The sequence below is a fragment of the Phascolarctos cinereus genome, unplaced genomic scaffold, assembly GCF_003287225.1.
Source record: "Phascolarctos cinereus isolate Bilbo 61053 unplaced genomic scaffold, phaCin_HiC Scaffold_9;HRSCAF=440, whole genome shotgun sequence".
NCBI classification, from domain to species: Eukaryota; Metazoa; Chordata; class Mammalia; order Diprotodontia; family Phascolarctidae; genus Phascolarctos; species Phascolarctos cinereus.
In genome coordinates, this window is record NW_027556402.1 from 36221293 (window position 1) to 36244875 (window position 23583).

The following is a 23583-nucleotide window of genomic DNA, read 5'->3' on the forward strand; positions in this document are numbered from 1 at the left end:
CTCAAAGCCCATTGGTAAGGGACTTTCTCCTTATTGGGAGAAATTAAGGCTCTGCCCTATGTGTGGGATGGGGTGGAGTTGGGGAGAGACAAGAGCCTCAGTTCTCAAAGTCCTTCCCCCACCCCACTTAGGGACTAGTCAAGCTCTTAAGTTCTCTTTGAGTGTTGAATTAGCTTTCAGCTTCAAGAGACAAGGAAGAGACCAGCTCCACTCCAGGTTAGTGAAGGAAAAGATCTTGGGAAGACATGAGAGGAGCAGGCAGTCTCTACATCCCTATATCCATCTTGCTATTCTAAAGACTCTTGGGTGAACTCTAAGACACCATCTTGGTTGAGTTATCTCACTCCCAATGGGAGGGCACCTTCAGTCTGTATAGTCTAGTTAGTATACATTCTCCTATATATACCTTCTTTGATCCCTGTTTTTTCTAATATTTGGATAAATGTGTTTCTTTACTTATTCCCTGTGGGTATTCATTATGGAACTGGTATTTGGTGGCAGTCAAATCTTAGATTTAGAGCTTGGGTTCCTTCTTCTCCCCCAAAATGAGAAAGTAATTAAAAGTTACCTTGAACCAAAGCATATGTCCCAGACTAGCAATATTTAAAGGAGAAGATGGATATTCCTGTAGCCTAGAACCTACCCCTTTCTCTGAGGAAAGTTGTAACCTCAGGCCCCAAATTCTTGCTGCTTCTTCAGGCTTAAATAGAAGTCTTCCTTGGAAAAGGGTGTGTGTGGGGGGGAAGAGATGAAAGATGTCTGTTTGGCCTCCCATTCAGTCATACAACAGCCTCCATATCATCGGTGGGCTTCACTACACCATGGGACTCACATTTCCTATGTTAGCTTTTTAAAAAGTGGTGTTTAATGAGGTGTTATAGTAATAACAGTTGGTATAAAATATCCCTCTAAAAGTCTGCAACATACTCTTCTACTATTTCATACAGAGTTCAGGAAAATAGGCTCACACTTAGGGCACATGTTGCAAGTACATTGATTGATGAAATTCTTTTGCTTCAGTACTTAATTGTTCCCATTAGGTATGGTATAGCTTCCATCTCCTCACCTCCATTATCTTTGTAGACTTTTCAATCTACTGTCTTCATTTCATTCAGTCTGTCTTTGGGTCAAGACACTGTCATCAGCTGTTCTAGGGAGGCTCCTAGGACAACAATAGGAAGATGGAAAATTCCAAAACACTCCAGCGTCTTTATCCAGAAAACCCTGAAAGAGGTTCCAAAGGGTCCACTGAAAGGACTGAGCAACTACAACCTCCAGTCAAGAGGGACTGAGGAAGGCCTAAGCAGAGACAAAGTCCTTTCCTCTGTCTTCTCCCCCAACCAGTTCATTCTCAGAGATTTGGCTGGAATGCTGTCTACTAGCCCGACACTGTAGTTCCGACTAGCACTGTGGTTTTATACGTGTTTCAGAAGGCATGACCAAATCCCTCAGCCAATCCAAACATAATTTCTTTCATGCTGGGGACATGTTTATACCTGGTAGACAAACTGAATATGTTCTTATAAGATTTAAGGTATTATCACTTATTTTATTTGGGCTGTGGTAATTGATCAACCCTTACCATTATGCTATAATAAAATGCTGTTGATTTATGGCTTGATTTTTGTATCCTGCTATATTACTGAAGCTATTAACTCTATGACTTTCATTACTGATTCCCTAGGGTTTTCTAAGTTAACCATGTCTTCAGCAAAGAGGGATAGTTTTATTTCATCTTTTTGTATCTTTACGCTTTCATTTTCTTTTTTGTCTTATTGCTAGTGCTAGCACCTTTAGAGCCATGGCAAATACCAGTAGGAGGAGGAAATACCATTGCTTTGCTCATATTTATTGGGAAAGAGTCTGGTGTTTTTCTAATCCACAAAATTCTAGCTTATGGTTTTACTAGATTTTTTTAAATACTATTTCATAAATGTATTTCTATACACATCCTTTGTGAGGATTTTAGTATGAATAAGTTTTGTACTTCATCTAGGGTCTTTTTCTATATCCCCTGACAGAACAAAATTTTTTAAAATTTTGTTGTTGTTGTTGTTAACTAACATAGTAACAGTAATTGAATTTCTAATGTTGAATACTTCTTACATTATACAATTTGTGATCAAAGTATACAAATTGTGTATCTTTATTATTTTAGCCAGAATTTCATTTAAAATTTTTAATTAATTTGCATTGTTAATTTTGACTTGTAGTTCTCTTTCTTTGCTTTAGATATTCCTTATAAAATATTTTATTAATGTGCTTTATTACTCAATTCAGAGCGTAATTTACTTAGTGCAGGCATTAATTTTTCCTTAAAATTTTTATAGAATCCTGCTATATATTCATCTTTACCATTTTCCCCTTTCTTCTGGTTATATATTGATAACTAATTCAATTTTATTTTCTTAGATTGGGTGATTTAAGATCTCTGTTGTGATAATGAGTATTATTGATTTTTTTCTTGAAATATTTGAAGTTTCATACTTTTTCGTTGTATTTCTCTATCATTCACACTCTGATTCTCATTTGATGGAAGATACACCCTCAAAGCTTGGCTGCAAATCTGCTTGAGACATCTCCCATGATAGGTGATTTATGGTTCACCAGCTTCCAGTCCCTGCTCTGAGTAGCATCTAAGGATGGAACTGGATCTAGCTAGGTTTCAAATCCCTTTCCTTCAGGCCCAGCAAAGCTATAGCTTTGCTGCCTTCACTCCTATAAATGTTCTGCTGAATGAAGGTAGAGAAAAATCATTCAGCCATGCTAACTGGGTCCACTCCAAATATATGTTATACAACTTTGACTAGGCCTTCAGGCTGCTAGGTGATCCTTTGACAGCTGTCTTATCAACTCACTCTCCCACTCTTCACATTTGGTCCTCCAAACCTTTACATCCTTTCTCAAGCTTCTGATGGCTCTCTCTTCCTTCACTCTCTCTGCTGAGAATTTTGCCTCATATTTTACAGAAAAAAAGAGGCCATTTTCTGAGTTCCCTCTTTTGCCCTCTTCTTTATCTCATACCACTAAGATGCCTTCTATAACTTCCTCCTTTACCTCTATCTCATGCAAAGAGGTAGCCCTTAATTTCCTCATCTCTAAAATTAGGTTTTTAGACTAGATGATCTCTGAGGTCCCTTCCAGTTCTATCCAAAACAATAATCCTACTGCAACAATCTCCAACATAATTTCATTTTAGAAATTACTGTAGTGCTTTAATAAGATGATAACATAAACTTCATTCCAAAAAGCAATAGCACCCACAAGAATTCAAAGAACTTTTAAGTAGTTTTAAAATAATAGTATATATTAATTAACATTAAATTTTGGCCATATAAAAGAGTTAAAAACAAAGTGCTCCCACTAAGGGGAATATTTTCTTGATGATCTGGTTATATCATGAACATAGATACTTAATTTTTTAACAAAAGTTGTTTAATAAAGAAGTTTCTTATGTAAACAAGGAAACAGGATCAATGATCCTCAGAACTTATAGTCAGGCTTTGAGAGTTGTGGAATGATGAGATTGAAGGTAGGACCATTTCTAAATGTGCCTCTGGTGGAATGAAGATTAGATACCATGAGACTTAATGAGATTGATCTCAGAAACCAGAGTTTAGCAAGTTATATAGTGAAGTATTCAATTATGAGAGGAGGGGTTGGAATAAGGAAAAAAAAGACAGTGAGAAAGGGGTCTGAAATCCTTGACAGATGTGGAAGAATGACAAAGGGTTTGGAAAGTAACAGCAAACAGGATCTTCCCAGGATAACGTAGATGGATAGAGTGAATCTTAAAGCAGGAGGATCTTCTGTGTCAATAACTTTAGTGATATTCAGCAGAATGCAGGTGGGAGTGTTCCTCTTCCTCTTCAAAAAGAGTTTGAGATACTTGTTGAGTGTTCTTATAGGAATGTCCTTTTTGGGTATGGGCGGGACCGATTGTCTGCTGAGGTTCCTTCTAAATCTGAAATCCTGTCATTCTGTGATCTTGAGTAGAGAATTCAATCCATGGTTGGTGTTTAATAAGATATGAAGGCTAACAGAATAAGATGAAGAAGTATTCAGGAATAGAGGATAGCACAAAGTTGAACTAGTTTCCAAAAAAGGTTAAGATTTCGAAATTAGAAAAATGAGATGAGGGCAGAGGTAATGGAGTGAAAAATCAGGGGGAAATGGATTGACAAGAGAATACCACGAGAATCAAAGTCAGTTTCAGGAGAAGTGAAATAGTGAGATAGATGGAATGATGGGAAGTTATGGTCACAGAGGAGAATTTCAGAGGTGTGAATCATAGAGTAAGAAGGGTTCTTGGGAACCATGGGAACAAGGCTTTGACCATCCCCATAGGTAGCTGCAGTAGAGTAAAACATGGATTTTAGGAGTTGAAGATGATGACGAACTTGAAGACAAGGGTGTTTAATGAGGGGGGGACATCAATACATATATTTAAGTGTTCAATATGAGGACACAGGAAGGGTGAAGACAGTGAGTCAGATACTAAACCCTTGACTAAGGAGGGAGAATGGCTTGGACATAAGCAGGATCTAGATAGTCAAATATCTTCTCCAAATAAGCTTTCAGAGAACTTGTATAAATCAAGTTTTTTATCCATTATTCCAGACCAGGGGTGGGGAACCTGCAGCCTCGAGGCCACATGCAGCCCCCTAGGTCCTCAAGTGTGGCCCTTTGACTATAAAGTTTGGATTCAGTCAAAGGGCTGCACTTGAGGACCTAGAGGGCCACAAGTGGCCTCAAGGCCACAGGTTCCCAACCCGTGTTCTAGACCCTATAAAACCCGGAAGGAGGAGAAGAAAAGCAGAAATGGGGCCAGAATCTACCACAAAGAATTCCATAATCCTCTCTGGTCCACAGAGGAGGAAAATGGGCATCATGTATGCGTTGTTGTTTAGTTGTTTTCAGTCATGTCCAACTCTTTGTGACCCCTTTTTGGTGGTGTTTCTTGGCAGAGATACTGGAGTGGTTTACCACTTCCTTTTCCAGCTCATTTTACCAGTGAGGAAATGAGGCAAACAGGGTTAAGTGAGCCCAGGCTCACACAACTAGTAAGTATCTGAGGCTGGATTTGAACTCAGGTTCTCCTGCCTACAGGCCCAGCACCCTATCCACTGAGCCACCTAGCTACTTTATAATCGATATAGCTTCTTTCAATTAAATGGTAATGAAAACAACAATAATGACAAGAAAACTCTTTTAGAGTCTTTTCTGAGATGTTTTAAAATAAAAGGCACAAGCAAAACTATTAACTCAGTCTTATAAGAAATCACATTGATTCATTCGACAAATTTTCTCCATACTAACTCCACAACATCTCCAGGAACTTTTCCTTTACCACTGCAGCTTAACTGCAGCTCTTCCTCATTACCTCTTCTCTGGCCTATTGCAGTAGCTTTACTGGTCTTCCTCCTTTCATACTCTCTACTCTCTGATGGACCCTCCACACATGTGCTAAAATATTTCTGATGACCACGATGCCCCCTTGCTGAAGAATCTTTACCATGGGAGGGGCTTTTTAGGACAAATTTTAGGGATTTTAGGACAATTTGGAGTCAGGAAGATTTGCTTCAGAGCTGGTCACTTAACCTGTCTGGGTTGAATAATCCTCCAGAGGACTGCATTCAATTTCTGGCTCTAAATCTTTGATGCTTTTAATCCCCTACCATCAGCAGAAAAACGGGGTCTATTAAATAAGAACAGGCCTCATCTATTAACAAATGTTTTCAATCCTGCCCCTTTTTCCCTAGCCCCCTGGGAGGTAGATATTTTTGTTTTGTCATTACTGTTTCCATATTACAAAAAATGAAATCAAGCATTTAATAGGGGTTAAGTGAATTACTCATGGCCTTACCAAAAGTCAATAGCAGAAGTGGAATTAGGAGTTAAGCATGAGTGAGTCTCAGTTTGGAGATGGTATGCTTAGGCAGGTGTCTCTTGTTCAAGGGCAAAACCTCTTCAGTTCCCGACATTTAGACTATTATAGCTTACACTAAAAAGGAGAAAAGACTCAGGAATCTCTCAGGTAGCACAGTACAGAAGGGAAAAAAAAATGTACATAAATCCTGAAGCAAAGGTATGATGGCGTGATGGCTAGAAACCTATCCTTAGAATCTGGAAGAGTTGGGTCCCAGTCTTACTTCTGGCAGGCACTGGAGGTGACCATGCCTGAATCATTTCACCTCTGAGTCCCACGTACATTTAGGAAAAGGTGCTGGTTTATAGTGGAAGGAGGAATTCACTACAATGGCGGCATTGCAGCCCAATACAAAACGATATCCAATGTGAATAATATAGATTTGGGGATTGTTGAATGAGGAAGGATCATATAACAAATGAAAACACAACAATCATGAAAGGCATCGCTAAACGTTTATACGGAAGCAGAGAGACCCACTCATAGTGCTGCCTTTGGGAGATGATTCTGGCTTTTCACTAGCAGAGTAAATTAAATCTCCCTGAGACAGGAGAAACAACAAGGAAGAATCAAACAAGAAAGTCAGAGGAAAGTAGAAAATGTTTTTTGGGGGATGCAAAAGGGTATACATTATTGTCACACTAGGTCGTAAATCCCAGTGTTTCTTCCTGCCTCAAACATCACTCCAGTCCGTCCTCCACTCAGCTGTAAAAATGAGCTTCCTAAAATGAAAATCAGACCAGATCTCTTCACCGTCCCCAATCCAATAGTCTCCCATGGCTCTCTATTATCTCTAGGATTAAATACCAGATCTTCTGTTTGGCTTTTAAAGCTCTTCATAACCAGGCTCCTTCCTACCTTTCCAGTCTTTTCATACCTCACTCTCCTCTGTGTACTCTGAAATCCAATGACACCCACCTCTTCGCTGTTTCTGGGACTGAGTTGTTTTCACTAGCTGCCCCCCATTCCCGTAAAACTCTCCCTCCTCATTTCTACTTCCAGACATCCTTCAAGGCCCATTAAAAAGTCCCACCTTCTGCCAGAAGCCTTTCCCAGTCCTCTTTAATCTTAGGCCCTTCTTAGATGACCATTTATAATTTATCCTGCTTGTTCTTAGTTACGTTCATGTTATCCCCCCTTCCCTCATTAGATTGTGAGCTTCTTGGGTGCAGGGCCTTTTTTTTAATCTTTCTTTATAAACCCAAAGTTTAGCACACAAATTCCAGCTGACTGACTGACCTGTCATTGTCAAGCCCTCCATCTTGACAAATGCACTTTGAGCAGAAGATAAGAGGAAGAGTGAAGGGGTACTGAGTCCTCAGAGGCATGTGCAGTAGAACAACAGAGTGAAACTAGAACACTGGAACCCTATGGCAGTTGGAGACCAGCTTGAGGAGTCTCCTTTGCTTCAGCCTTAGCTAGGTGAGAGTGAGCAGGGACCTCTTTAGCTAAGAGTGCCTTCTCTGTGCTAACCATAAACTGTAGGGGACATGAGTCCAAAGTAAGATTTGGGGGTGGGGGGAACACAGCTGAGACAAGTTGAGGGAAAACTGCTTAGTTTAGCATTGAAAACTCTGAACTAGTATCACCTGACACTACTTAGGGTCAAGGTCAGCTTTGACCTTTCAATCAGAAGAAATAAGGAAATGGATTGAACCAGTTAACTGTGCAAGGGCCATCAGGCAGGATGAAGGGCAGAGAGAATTCTGCCTTCCCTGCCTTAAAAGGCAGCAGATGCCTCAGCATTTTGAATAACTGGAATGAAGCCCTGGCTGTTTGACACTCCTCAGGAGCACTGCCTTTGATCTTGGCTACCTCTGGCTGATCTCTGTTGTTTTTCACTGACCTTGAACTAGTGTCTGCCTTCAGGAAGCAGCAGCCTGCTCAGTTTAAGTGAGTACTGTCACCACACTAGGGTTCATTTTTTCTGTACTTTTGTACTTTCTGTACTTTTTTTTCTTGTTTTGTTTTGTTTTTGTTTTTGCTAAGCTAGTACCAGACACTGCTATGGCAACTGTAGGATGAATTTGAGACTTTCATTTGGCCTTCTGACCTTAACCAGTGTTCCCAGGTAATGATACAACTCAGTTTGAATTCACCTTGAAGGGATACCTACCAGCAGCCAGCTTATAGACTCCTCTGTTCCTTCCACAGATACAAGGTAATGTGGGGAAAAAAAAGCTGACAGCCAACTGCCTTTGACCTTGCCAGGGTTCAGCCAGACAGAGGGGCCAGAGAGTAGTGGACAGCTTCTTAAATTATACTTACACTCAAATATGTGAAACTCATGTCCTCCTCTGTTTTCCAGTTTAAGCATGAAGCTGAAAGATAACAATTTGGAAAACAACAAATTAATAAAGGGAGAACAAATTAACATTTCAATTCAACAACTCCATATGTATTTACCTAACATGTATTACATGTAAGAGACTGTAAGTAAGGTGAATTTAGTGTGTGTAAAGTGGATTTTCTGTTACTCATTCTTAGAGTTTTCTTCCTAGGATCCATAATCATAACAATCTCTACTTCCCAGGTGTTAGATATGAGTTCTCAGGATTATGGTTCAAAACAGTTTCTACCATGCTTGTGCAGTAGCTATAGGGATGAAGAGATGCAAAATTGTGAGGGTATTGCTGGCAATATGCCTTCTTTGTCTGTTGCCCTATAAAGCAAGTAGGCATTGGTTAGTGACTGGGAATCCCCATAGGAGTGAATGTGTAGGCTTAGTGCTGTAAGTGCCTTGATCAGCTTGAGAGGGGAAATCTGTGTTTTTGCCTCAACTTACTTCCATTGAGGCCTGAGGGGATTTAGGGGTGAGCACAAGTCGTGCTTGTCTTGACTGACCCCATCAAGATGAGGAATAGTTGCCCCCCCCCTTTATGCTGGTCCCTGCAAGAAGGGTTGTTAGGGAATGCTATAGAAGTTGGTGCTCCCATTATGCAAACTTCCTTTGAGAAGATTAGACTAGAATAAAGTAAGCTTATTTAGCCCTTTATTATGACTCCATTCCTGTCTGACCAGATCAAAAGGGAACCTGCTAGTGAGAGGAGGGGCTAGAAGCCCTCCTGTGTCTCCTTCCTAAGAAATGGTGTGGTTGATATGTTTATTTGTCCAACAGAGATTAAGCAAGGCATTGGACAGAAAAAGGCAAAAAAGAAAAGAAATAGTTCCTGCCCTCCAGAAACTTGCATTCCACCAACATATATTAAGTGAATACAAGATATTCTGAGGTGGGATGGAATAAAAAGTAGGTAATAAGAAAAGACTTCTAAGTCTTAGATGGCATCTAAGTGAAGTCCCAAAGAAATCTAAAAAATAATGAAAAGCTGGGAGTTCGTTACATACATAGGGGGCAGATACCCTGTACAAACAGATAGCAATAGATTTCAGAGTCTGAGGCAGAGCAAGGAAGTTGGGTTGGAATGTAGAGTGTGTTATGTAGAGTAATATAAAATATGTCCATATAACTAGAAGTAGATCGGGAAACTGTTTTAAATGCCAAATTTCAGTGTTTTGTATTTATCCTTGAGGCAATGAGGAGTTATTGATGGTTCTTGAGCAGAGGAGTGACATCGTCAGATTTATGCTTCAGGAAAATGATTTTGGTAGCTCTGAGAAGGACAGATCAGAAAGGAGAAAAACTAGAAGAAGAGATACCAATTAGGATATAGCTGTAATATTCTAGGTGAAAGTGATGATTGTGCCTGAATGAGAGTACCATTTGTGTTAATGTTTAGAAGAGGAAACATAAGCCAGACTTGGTAGAGAAGGGATCAATTAGACTAGTTCAATAATTGGATGGGGCAGGGCAGGGGTGAGGTCTTTAACCTGAGTGGCTAGAAGGATGTCAGTACTTGGCACACAAATAACAATGTACAGATGAGGGTCAAACTTAGAGGGGAAGGGAGTGAGTTATGTTACAGGACTAGAGCTTGGGATACAATTAAAGACTGGAATGTAGAGAGTTATCTGCTGAGAATGAAGAATGAAACCCCTAAGCACTGAGGAGATTACCAAAAAATAGGGTGAAGAGAAAGGAGATGGCCTAGGACAAAGTCTTAAGGAACAACTGTGATTGGGGGCAGAGAGGAAAAAAGGGGAGAGGTCAACGGTGTGTTAAAACCTGCCAATAGGTCAAAAAAGATAGGTGTCAATCAAGGATCTCAATAACAATAAAAAGCTCATTGGTAATCCTAGAGAAAATTCAGTAAAGTAATGGGGTCAGATTATGAAGGTGAGTAAATAAAGACAATTTGTGTGCACCATTTTTTTTCTGAAGACTTTATTGCTGAAAATATGTAAAGATATAGAAAATTAGCTGGAGGAGATGGGAGGGTCGGATTTTAAAGGTGGAAGCTTGAAAACATTTTAGAATAGAAGAAGAAAGAGAAGGATAGGGATTTGGTAGGAGTGAGAGGCTAATGGGAATAAGAGTGGGAGAAGAAGAGAAAGGAGTTTTCACCTTGAAAACCAGAGTTGCTGAATCCTAGGAATTAGAAGTAGAGGGAAGGGGGAGCTTGCTATAGAGAGGACAGAGAAGAACCTTTTTATGGGCCTCTCACCCTCCAGGGTCCTGTGATGCTGCTAAGCCACTTCAATTTATTGTCTATTAAACAGTGGAGAAAAACAGAAATGAATTTGTGTTTGTCAGTAACTATAGATGGGTGGTAAGAGGTTCCCAGTGCCTGAACTGGAGATAGCTCACACATGGAGCTGCCCCTTCTGTACAGCTCTTACCTGCATTGGCGGGACAAGTTTCCTCATCCTGGTATTATATCAATGAAATCACAGTTTCATCCCCCATGGCTACGTGTTCTTTTATGGCACACTTTATGAGCGTAGAAGCTTATATAAACTCAAGCATGTTGCATAATTAGAATGCTTTTGACTAGCAATTTATCTAGAGCACACTATGGGGACAACATTATATTTGTTTTTCTTTTGAACAGAAATATACTGCTTGCCTTATTGTGACGTGAAGCTAGACCAGGGCTTCTTAAACTTTTGCCACTCCACAGTCCTTCAGCACTTCTTAAACTGTGGGTCCCAACCCCAAAATATTACTGAGTTTTATTGACTTCAGGCACATAGGAAAAGAAGGTGACTTGAGGACCTAGAAACCCTGAATAATCCACAGTAAATACTAAATTTATTTTCAGAGTTCCATCTAGCTGTTGAGGTGTGGGAAGGGTTCTGAATACTCAGAGAATGATAATTTGAATAACAATAACAAAACCAGTAAGTAGATGGATCTTATCAGCCAAAACAATTTACATATGGAATTATCTACCTCAAAATTCATAATATCTGATTACCCATATGTCATGACTCTTTAAAAAAAATTTTCAGGACCACATTATTTTATTTTTAATTTATGGAATAATACAAGAATTTCCATAACATAGTATAATAAAAAAGATGACTGCACATGCAAATCTATTCTGTACAACTTGCTCTTCCTTTTAAATATATAATTATCATGTAAATTTATTTTTCCCTTTTTTTCTTTCCTCCTTACTCTAGAGATGGCTATCACTAACACACATAGGTATACGTGTTTATATATATATATATATATATATATATATATATACATACATATATGCATATATATATATATATATATATATATATATATATATATATATACATACCCACACAAACACATACATGTACATTATTCTATTATTCTATACATATTTCCACTTATCAGTTCTCTCTCTGGCACATAGCACTTTTCTTCATATGTCTTTTTTTTTTAATTTGTACATTTATAATAGGCAAAATGACTTCACTCAAAGTTGTTTTTAGAATAATATTGCTGTTACTGGATAAAATGTTCTCTTGGTTCTGCTCATTTTGCTCTTCATTACTTTGTGCAAGTTTTTTTTTTAAATATAAATTTATTTATTTCTAGTTTTCAACATTTACTTCTACAAGATTCTGAAATTCCGAATTTTCACCCCATCTCACCTCTCCCCTCACCACAAGATGACATGCATTCTGAATACCCCTTCCCCTAGTCTGCCCTCCCTTCTATCTCTACCCCCTTCTCTTATCCCTTTTCCCTTCTATTTTCCTGTAGGGCAGGATAGATTTTTGTACCCCATTTCCTGTATTTCTTATTTCCCAGTTGCATGTGAAAACTTTTTTTTTTAAACATGTGTTTTTAAAACTCTGGGTTCCAAATTTTCTCCCTTCCTCCCTCTCCACCCACCCTCATTGAAAAGCCAAGCAACTCTATACAGGCCATACATGTGCAATTATGCAAAACAGTTCCATTGTAGACATGTTGTAAAAAACTAACTCTATTTCCCTTAATCCTATCTTGCCCCTCCATTTACTCTGTTCTTTCTTTTGACCCTGTCCCTCCCCAGAAGTATTTGCTTCTGATTACCCCTTTCCCAATCTGCCCTCCTCTCTGTCATCCCCCTGCTCTCTTGTACCCTTTCCCCCCTATTTTCCTGTAGGGTAAGACAGATTTCCATACCCAACTGAGTGTGTATGTTATTTCATGTTTTTCTAAGATCAGCTAGCTCATCATTTCTTATAGCACAGTAGTATTCCATCACAATCATACCACAACTTGTTCAGCCATTCTCCAATTGAGAGACATCTCAGCAATTCCCAGTTCTTTGCCACCACAAAGAGCTGCTATAACCATTGAGAACATATAGGTTCTCTTCCTTTTCCCCTAATCATCTTTGGAAACAGACCTAGGGGTGGGGGTCAAAGGGTATAGGTAGTTTAATAACTCTTTGGGTATAATTCCAGATTGTTCTCTGAAATGGTTGGATCAGCTCACAGTTCCATCAACAGTGAATTAATGTCCCAATTTTTCCATATCCCCTCCAATATTTGTCACTTTCCCCTTTAATCATTTTAGTCATATTATAGGTATAAAATGATGTCTCAAGGTTGTTTCAATTTGCATTTCCCTAATCAATAATGATTTGGAGCTTTTTTTCATATGACTATAAATTGTTTTGATTTCCTCATTGGAAAACTGCCTATTCAAATCTTTTGACCATTTATCAGTTGGGGATGTCGTGATTCTTTAACATATAAACTAGGGAGTTTGTGCTTCTTATCTACCCCTTAGACTACCCATAAGGCTTTCACTTGGCAAGGAGCCTCTTCTCAAAGACTATTGTTTCAGGATAGCCAGAAAAACTCTATCCTCTCAGAACTCTTTCTAATTGCCATACTTTTATTTATTTATTTATTTATTTTTGCTGTAGTTTCAATTTTTCATCTCATTTTTGATCACTTTGTAATTTTTCCCCCATTTTGAATTCGTAATTTATTCTATACTTCCTTATTTTCATTTCATTTTCTTGGGTCCCGTTCCCTCCTCTAAACAAAAACAGTAGACTTAAAAAAAATAGACTATTTGGAATTTGTATGTAGTGTCTACTCTGAGATATTCCAAGTCTCACTCATTCTTTTGTATTAGATCCCCAGTGGGACCTTGCTACTTTGGGTTGTAAGGGTGCCCTGTGGTTTCAGGTCCCTCTTACTATATCTTTTAAGCACCATTCCTCCTCTTGGTTTCTATTGCAAAAAGCAGGTGTCATGAACTGATGATCTGTGTCCTGTTGTTTCTAGTAAGGGTTTAATGTTTCTCTCTCTCTCTCTTATTTTTATTTTTTAGCTATAGGTTTTCTTGGCCATCCCCCCCAAACACACACACACACACACACACACACACTTGCATGCACCCACAACTTTCATTGCTATTGGGTTATTCTCCACCAAAAGGAAAGGAAAAGAACTTGCAGATGTTACTGTCAAGACTTCTGGCTAAAATTTTGACCCAAAAGTTTACAGATAAACCCAATTTCTTCCACAAGTACCAGAAGAACATCAGTGTCATACAAAACAAAACAAAAAAAAAGATGATCAAAAAGTGTTTCCGTGAAGGCAATACTCATACACATTAGAAAAAACAAAACAAAACAAAACAACTAAGAACCATATTACTGACCCAAAGTACACTGGCTCAATTATGAGCCAGTGGCAAGAGATTAAGAATGAGGCCTCCATCTCCTGGTTTTGTTCCCGTCCTTGCTCTGAGGCGGGAGTGAGAGGAAAGTGTTTCAGCCATGAATGTCTAGATGAGCACACAATCCATCTAGGATGTCATAAATGAAGAAGGACCCAGAAGCTGTATCAGTAGGGTTTGCCCCCTGCCCAGCTCCAGACAGAAGATTGAGAGCTGTGAAGCTTTGCTAACAGTGTTCATTTCTGTCCTGGAATGTGGGCTAAGGGATTGGGATGACATTAACTCAAGTAACTGCAGAGATGAAGTGTCTAGAAGAAACAGCAAAGCGTGTGTGTATTCATGGAAAGGGTAAAATTCACCAGGCATCACTAATGAAGAAACTGGCAGAAATTTCCAAATGCAATAAATGCCTTAATTAAATGAATTCTATGTGTTGAGAGAATTATAGTGTAAAGTTCCAGGAGGAAAAAAAAATGATCCAGGAATAATTACAAACATAATACCAGAAAAAAAAAAATTAGATTTCTCACAAGGACAAAATAATAAATTTCATCTAGAAGAATAAAAGGTCTAGAATCTCAAGGGGAGTAATAAAGAAAAAAGTAAGAATGAATAGTAAATTGCACATTCTCCATTTGTTTGGGAGCCCTAGAGCCTCTCCACTTCTCTCAAACACCTGGGGAGAGATTATTGCATTCACTCAAGGCTGTCTGCAACTCGTTATCAGGGCACCTAACCTGAGACTGAGCTTCTCATCTTTCTCATTCATGCCTTTCCTCAGGCCCACCCCATTTGCCCAAGACATCTCAACTGGACAGTAGGACAGTGAAAACAGCAAGTGAAACCAGGCAAATACATGTTGGGTTTGTTTTTTTTCCACATTTGTCTCAACTCTTCCTATTCCCATTGCTTTGAGATTTTATCTCTTAGTAGTCCTCCATCTACTGAAATATAACCTGTCCCAAATGACACCTCACCCATAAAATGTTCTCCAATTCCTGATTTTCAAAATGATCCTCTCTAACAAAGTTTCCTAGAATTTTGTGTATAGTAATCTTATAATGCTTTTTTCCACCTTATGATTGTGCATTTGTCTCACTTCTCCTACTAGCCTCCAAACACCCTGAGGGTAGTGACTGTGTCTTAGTTATTTTTTGTGTGTGTGTTTTTTTAAGCATCTAATAAGAAACCGTGTGCATGGTGAACAATTAGTCAAACTGTCAATCAACTAGTATTTATTAAGTACTTATTTTATGCCTAGTACAGTGCTAAGGGCTAGATTTTAAAGCAAAAAGGCAAAAAACATTTTTCTTCCCCTCAAAAAGCTTTTATTCTAATGTGGAAAACAGCAAATAATTTTTATATATATATATTATATTATATATATATATATATATATATATATATATATATATATATATATGTATATATATATGTATATATATATGTATATATATATGTATATATATATGTATATGTATATATATATACATATATATATACGTATATATATATATGTATATATATATATATATACACACACACATATATATACATATATATGTATATATATGTATATATATATGTATATAGTACAATATATATGTATGTCTCTATACTGTCAGCACTAAATAAACTTTTAATTATTTGCCTTATATTTAGCTAGAGATTTTCAGATTCAGTCTTACCACAGAAAGGAGAAAAAACTAAAAGCAGAATCAATAGAAATTGGCAAACATGTGCCCTCCTTATTTGTGATGGCACATAAAAGGAGGGTGTAGAAAAGCCTGTTTCAGTCATTCCTCTTGCTAAAGAAACAAACTGAAGTGAGGAGAAGGAGGAGAAGATGATAACAATGCCCACAGGAAGAAATCATCATAAAGCAATCCATTGCTGCTCCAGATGCCAGCAGGAAGGTGACAATGCAGGAGTTATCATCTTCTATCTTTTATGATTGGGAAAATCAGAAAGGCATTAACAGTGTCAGTTCCTTCTTGATGCCAGTACTGACAACTGGATGCAACAGGCTGCCCAGGAAAAAGCAAGCTTAATTCAAGCCTACCTAAACCCAGTGACTTATGTTTCCAGATAGCCCACAGGGATATTTATTTATTTATTTACACTTAATAGTATTTGTTTTTTTCCAATTACATGTGAAGATAATTTTCAACATCCACTTTTGTAAGATTTTGAGTTCCATTTTTTTTCTCTCTTCTTCCCCTCCCCTCTCCTCAACATGATATGCAATCTGATATACAGGGACATTTAGCTCCCTGTCTTTAAACTTAATAAACATTATATGATTTAGGGGAGGTTTTTTTTTTAATATTCTTGCCACATAGAAAATAAGAGAGATTGTTAGCAGAAGATGAATTAGTAGATCAAGACATACATTTTAATTTTGGTACCTTTTCCATGTTGGGACTTTAATTCTCTAAAATTCTGAAAATATAGAATATAAAAAGTCATATCTACACTCCCTAATTTCTCTCCCTCTTTTTTACAACTTTTCTGTTGTGTCATAACTATTCAATAGGAGAATTAATACATTAATACATGGCACCCAGGGACATACTCCAATTCATAGAACAAAACCATCCATTGTTCACTCTGTGGGTGTCCATCCCTTCAAAGCCATAAGTCACAGTCACTGCTTATGTGATCTTCTTTATAACTTAGCCAGAGGACACAATTACCTTCACATGAAGGTATTCAATGAAATTGCATAGTAAGAAAAACAGAATTACAGGATCAAAAAATCATAGATTTGCATTAGGAAGGATCTGTGTATCCTCTTACTTCTCCAACCCAGATAAGAAGGAATCCACAACGCCACATACCTAAGAGGTTGTCCAGCCTCTGCTTGAGAACCTCCAAGAAAAGAGAGGTCATCATTTCTCTCTCTAGGCAGTTCATTCAATTTTTTGACAGCTCTGTTTTCTAAAGTTTCCTTTTAGAAATTTCTACCCATTGCCCCTGGTTCTACCCTCTGGAGCCAAACAGAGAAAGCATAATCCTTCTTCCAAATGACAACTGTTCAAAAACTTAAAAAGAGCCATCATATTCCTTCTGAGTATTCTTTTCTCCAGGTTAAGCATACCCAGGTCCTTCAGATGATTCTCATGAAGCATGGACTCTTCACCATTCTTGGCACGTAGAGCATGGCGCCTTCTTTGTTGTGGGCAAGCCATGCTGGATGTTTTTTGTTCTTTGTTCTTTTTTTTTTTATGCTAGTATCTCCCACGTCTCACAATTGAAACCAAAGTTCTTTAGAGAGACCATGAGAGTGTTCTTGTATTGATTCTTCTGACCTCCCTTGTGTGAGATCTCTGTAATATAGTCTTAGGCAAATGTATGTTTGGCATTCAAACAATGTGGCCAGCCCATGAGAGTTGCACTTTCTGCAGTAGAGTCTGAATGCTTGACAGTTCAATTCAAGAAAGGATTTCAGTATCTGGCACTTTGTTTTGTCAGGTGATCTTCAGATTCTTCCTAAAATAATCCAAATGGAAGTGACTCAGTTTCCTGGTGTGGTGCTGTCACTCTGTCCAGGTTTCACAGGCACACAACTCTCTCTCCACTTGAAAAGGCTACAAGCCAGGATTAAAGTTAAATAATATACCATCAGTGTGGAAGCTGACCTTGATGTTGTTTTTGCCCTCAGTGAAGGTGTCTGACAACATCACTGAAAACGTCATGATAAAAAGCACGAGAGAAGTGCACAGCCTTGTCTTACTCCACTGCTGACCGAGAAAGTGCAAGAGCCTCATCCATTTTCTAGAACCCATCCAAGCATGAGGTCATGAAACTGGCTTTCCCTTGCAGAATGAGTGGATAAGAACAATTTATTCCAATGGCTATGAAGGTGACTGAAGCAGGCAACGTGGAGTGCTTAGAGCTTGGTCAGACATCAAGGATTCCGAGGTCATTCACTGCATCCTGGGCCAGGGCTAGCTGTCCTGACTTTTGTCTTACTGCTGGATTTCAATGACTCAGGAAGAGAAAGTAAGGCTGACAATTTTTGCAACTCTGCCTCTCCTAAATCCAATTCACACACAAGTCAAGATATCACCCATGATGCCACTGGTCCTCAGAAAAATCAAAGGACAAACAACCTTGTGTTTAGGTAAACGGAAGACAATGTTAGTGATGGTCATGAGATGCACAAGTCTTCAGTAGTAAGTGACAACTGCTGTTGCTATTTCTGACTCCATTCTTCCCAGTGACTCCATGCCATGTCAGATAGTCTATGGTTATTCTGATGTTGTCACCCAGAATTATAAGCTTGTCCTTTTCTGGCACATTGATAATGAAGATATCCATGTCTTTATACAATTTTTCTTTGACCTCATCAAGGTTTGTCATTGCTCCTTATGGCCAGGTGGGCTAGCAGCAGGGAAGTTTCAGACTTCTGCTGTTTATTGATAACATCATCATCATCATCATCATCATCATCATCTATCAGTATACAGGGAGCAGCAACACCCATTTAGGTTTGGCTGGGGAGATAAAGCTGCCAGTTGGGAATCAGAGAGCAGAAAGCTGAGTCTAGACTGGACCGAAATTTAATATGGTTTCTAAAATACACAGTGGTTAGTGAGAAGGCAGGAAACCATTCCAAATTTTTAGAACTTTTCCCTATGTTTTCTCTGCTTTCATTGCTTAGAATCCCTTTCCTTAAAGGGAGCCCCTGACAGAACACAAACCCTTCCTTAATACCTTCCATGACATACAAAAGGCAATTCCACGGACACCTCGGAGAAGAGGGAGGGTAAGCTGGAAGAGTTTTGGAGGCAGTTAGGCAAAGCACTCTTTAATAGTGTGACAATTTCTTTGCAGTTTTATTTTTCTATAATTAATAAATACAGCCATAGAAATGTGTGCCTGTGAATCATATATGAATAGAGAATCCCCAGAGACAAAATGTCTGTGACATGGGGTGTGTGTGTGTGTGTGTGTGTGTGTGTGTGTGTGTGACAGACAGAAACCAGTGCTATATTTTATATTATCCCTAAACAATATTGGATATTTTGGGGGTCCACCTAATTTCTTTTTTTTAACCTAACCTACTGCACTTTTGGACACCTCAGTTTATTTACTTGGACATCATTCCCATGGACATTAACCTTTAACTTTTGTGAGGGCAGGGACCATGTCATCATTAAACTTTGTACTTCTCACAATTTCTGACAGTGCTCTATAGACACTTATATATGTTTGTTGAATTGAAATTGAATTTTTAAACACATACTCCTCATTCCTTTTTTTTTCTTTTTTGGAAGTACCAGGCCTGTGCTTTCCTGGTGAAAAAATGTAAAATCCTATGGTTTGTGTAGGAGAGGGGTGTTATGAGTTATGTGCTAAAAAAAAATTATTACTAGAAAAATGAAAAAGCCTTGTTGTAGTTTTATTTTTATGAAGTAAGGAAATTTAGTAACATTCCATAAGGTTTTCCCTGAAGTAAAATCATGTCCCAGCATTTACATATTAATCCAGGCTTCACTTTTGTGATGCCATAAAACTATATGTGTGTATGTGTATGTATATATGTGTATACATATGTGTACATATATGTACACACAAAAGTCCATATGTATGCATATACGTACATATTTTATATATACACATATACAAAACAATAGGCTATTTGATATTAGAATCTCAGATTTATTTGTGCTTGGTATATCAAAAAAATAGGAAGTACCCTTCTCTACTCTTAATCTGCGACTTGTCTCTGAGTGAATAGAGTTTGAATGCTTGGCAGTGTAGCTTGAGAAAGGACCTCATTGTCTGGCATCTTCTCCTGCTGGGTGATCTTCAGAATCTTCCTAAGACAATTCAAATGGAAGCCACTCACTTTCTTGGCATGGCGTGGTTCAAGTTTTTCACAGGCATACAACAATGAGGTTGGCCCAACAGCTCTGTAGACCTTCAAATATCTCTTTCCTCTCACACTTTCCTTTGGGGCCTCCCAAATACTGAGCTAGTTCTGGCAGTGCATGCACCAACCTCATCATCTATGTGTACATCCCTGAAAAGTATATACTGCTGGTGCCACTTATGGATGGAGTGGTGCTGGCTGGTGGAGAATCTCTGTTTTCTTGGTGTTAATTTTTGGGCCAAAATTAGCACAAACAGCAAAGCATCAATCCATACTTTGTTACATCTCAGCTTCAGTGGCTGCATTGAGTGCACAATCATCTGTGAACAAAAATCATGCATCAACTCTCCCTCCACTTTTGTTTTGGCTTATAGACTTTTCAAGTTAAATTATTTTACCATTAATGCAGTTGCTGACCTTGATGTCATTTTCATGCTCTATGAAGGAATCTGACAACATTGCTGGGAAAAAATCATGCTAACAGATATGGGACCAAACACATGGCCCTGCTTCACTCCATTGGCGATTGGGAAAATGTGAGAGCATCATCCGTTATCCAAAATCGGGGGAAGCATGCCATCATGAAATTGGCATACAATACTTGGAGAAGATTTGCAGGTAACCAAATTTGACATAATTTTCTACAAGCCCTGGTGACCGACACTATCAAAGGTCTCGATTTTATCTACAAACATTTCATGCTATAGTTTCTTGGAGCCACAGGTGAGAGTTGGATAAATTAAATGAACACCAAAGGTGGAAAGCAGCCCTGAAAAAGGCTCAACAGCCCTCACACCAGAGGTGCTGGTCTTCTCTGAACACACTCTACACTCCATATATACAAATACATGTAAATATATGTACGTTATAAAATGTATATTCACATGCATATATGTGTATATACACATATCCATACATACATACTCACATATACATGCATGTATATACATATACATATACATATACATATACATATACATATACATATACATATACATATACATATACATATACATATACATATACATATACATATACATATACATATACATATACATACATATACATATACATATACACACATATACATATACACACATATACATATACACACATATACATATACACACATATACATATACACACATATACATATACACACATATACATATACACACATATACATATACATATACATATACATATACATATACATATACATATACATATACACACGCATATATTTAGAGTTTGTCCTGAGGGAAGGCCCCAAGATTGAGGAGAACTAGAACAGGCTTCCTGAAAATAAAAGTAGGACTTTAGCTCACGCTTCCAGAAAGCCAAGGATCCTAGGAGGTGAAACTGAGAACATAGAACATTCTAGGAATGGGGACAACCAGTGTGATAACATGGAGGCAGGAAATGGAGGGTCATATGTGAGAAAGTTCAGGAAGGCTATGCAGCTGGGTTGTAGGGTGTGCAGACGGAAACAGTATGAAAAACTACAATAAGGATTCCCTTTCTGTGTCCTTTCTCTTTCAGAGCTCATACTAGGCCTTTTCTATCTGTATCCTGTTGCTTCTTTTCGTTCCAAACACTTCCAGTTGAATAGACCATGATTCTATGTTACTTTCAGAGCATTTCCATTATCTTATGTTATGATGTCTCCTGTTTTATTTCTATGGAATATACACTCTGTTAATAGAGATATTACTGTATTTGAGAACTGAATGACATATATGCAAGTGGAAAAATACCTTTAAAAAGCAGAGCTATACTTATTCTCAACCACCACTGATGGATTTCCCATATGTTTTATGTAGGAGGTTCTAAGGACTTCACTAGGATCTGGTTAGGTAGCCTTCAAAAAGATTATAAGGCCAATGAGATACACAAAACTAAAATAAATATGGATAAAAGAAAATAAAAATGAACATCCTGGATGGAGAATATTTTAAAATTGTATAGAAAGCCTATATATTTCAAATATAGGCATAATAATATATATACACACACATACATACATACATATACATACATACATATACATACATACATATACATACATATGTATACACACACACACTGTATGGCATATCTCAACATTTTCTAGACCTCTTTGTATTTACTTTAAAACGAAGCAAACAAGCCTAAAAAGACTTAAATGTGCAATTGAATAAATAACCAAGGTAGAGTTAGAGAAATGAGAGAAAAGGAAAATGTATAGGGACTATAGGGAAAACAAAAAAGCCTCAGACCTAAAGGACTAAGTGGAAAAGAAAGAGAGCAAGTGAAGAATGAAAAGGTTAGACTGTATTAGGAAGCAGGCAGGTGATGGCCTCCAGCTAAGTTAAAACTTGATTTATCAAGATAACCTGGCAAGCACTCTTCCATGGTAATGATTTTAATTCCTAATAAAATAATAAATCAATGGAAGGTGACCTGCCATGTTTATCTGGGGTGCCACAAAAATGCTCTCTGACAGATCATGAACCATGCTAGACAAAGTATGGCTGAACAGGGTTGGGGATTGATTAGAATAGCCTCCTCAGATGTATGTTGGATAAAGAGTTTCTAACACAGAAACAAACCTGTTATCCATGACTGGTTCCCCTTAAAGAACTCTAAATAGACATGTTGGAAAAAGAAAGCTCTTATTCTAGGATGAAAGAAACCCAACAGCTCTGTGAGCATATTAATATTTGAGAACGAAGATTTGGTGGTATTGTTGCAGGTGTGCAATTATCTGTGGGGTTTTGAAGTATAAAATTTGAGAAAGAAATATGCAATCCCAGGCTTTCTATCCTGAGTTACTCTGACAGGGCAGATGGCAATGGTGTGTAAATCGTCCCGAATAAGTATGCAGATCATATGCTTTTGGATACACAAGACCCAACAGATGCTATGTCAAAGACAAATTATACTCAATCCATGTATTTTATGCCACCACCACGTATTGCTTATGGCGGATTCTTACTCACATTATTTACCCTTAAATCATTTTGCATAAGCAAATTTTCACGGAAACATGCCCAGATAGATCAACAGTTTGTTTCTACATGAGAAGAAACAACTGTAAAGGAAAAAAAAATTGGATAAGGGGCCCTAATGACAAGTGAACATTGTTAATGATTGAATCGCTTCTACTTGATGAAGAAAGGGTTTTTATAAAAGACAGGTGGTAGAATGAAGAGAGTGTTAGACCTCAAGTTTGGGAGATCTGAGTTTGAATACTGCCTCAGACACTTACCACAGTGTCACTTGGGTCATTTCACGTGGCCTTTTTTGTTCTTTGTCATTTACAAAATAAGGCAGTTGGACTTAGTGACCTCTAAGGTCCTTTTTAGCTCTAAGTATATGATCCTATAATCTGAAATGTTTTCAGATCATTTCTATTCTTTTGAATTATAAACTATATAAACAGTAGTAATACTGGTTAGTCTTGGTTAAAAAAAAAAGATATAGGGGAATTCTCAGTTAACATGACAGAGTGAGACATTGTAAGGGTTCCAGAATCCTTCCATTCTTACTCCAAAAATATTAGAAAAATCAAAGTAAAGAAAAAAGGCTAAAACACATACATGATAAATAATATTATGAAGGAAGAAGGAAAAAAAAAAGGAAGGAAGGAATAGAGGAAGGGAGGGACTGGGTTCAGTCCTCACGGGGCCTGACCTCCACCCCTGTGCCTTGAAGAAAAATTGTTGAAGGCTTAGTTTTGGCTCATGTCTAGCATCTTCTAGCAAGGAGCAGAGCAGAAAAGCACTC

At 38.0% G+C, this 23583-nt stretch overlaps 1 long non-coding RNA gene and 1 pseudogene across 3 annotated transcripts in view; one reads left to right on the forward strand and one right to left on the reverse strand.

Moving 5' to 3' along the window:
* LOC110223076 (casein kinase I pseudogene) overlaps window positions 1-13993 on the reverse strand; it is a 23923-nt pseudogene extending 9930 nt beyond the window's left edge. Inside the window, exons 1-2 of one of the 2 annotated variants that reach the window (XR_013483950.1) lie at window positions 13917-13993; window positions 8198-8250 (exon numbers count right to left, since the gene is read on the reverse strand). The product of XR_013483950.1 is annotated as a casein kinase I pseudogene, transcript variant X2 (transcript). Of the gene's footprint in view, window positions 1-7168; window positions 7258-8197; window positions 8251-13916 lie in introns of those variants that run through there. The other variant, XR_013483949.1, reaches the window with a different exon arrangement.
* The window catches only part of LOC110223078 (uncharacterized), a 31831-nt gene that overhangs the window by 883 nt on the left and 7365 nt on the right, over window positions 1-23583 (forward strand). Inside the window, exon 2 of the long non-coding RNA XR_002328582.2 lies at window positions 20261-20433. This is a non-coding gene — a long non-coding RNA (uncharacterized LOC110223078). The remainder of the gene's footprint in view (window positions 1-20260; window positions 20434-23583) is intronic.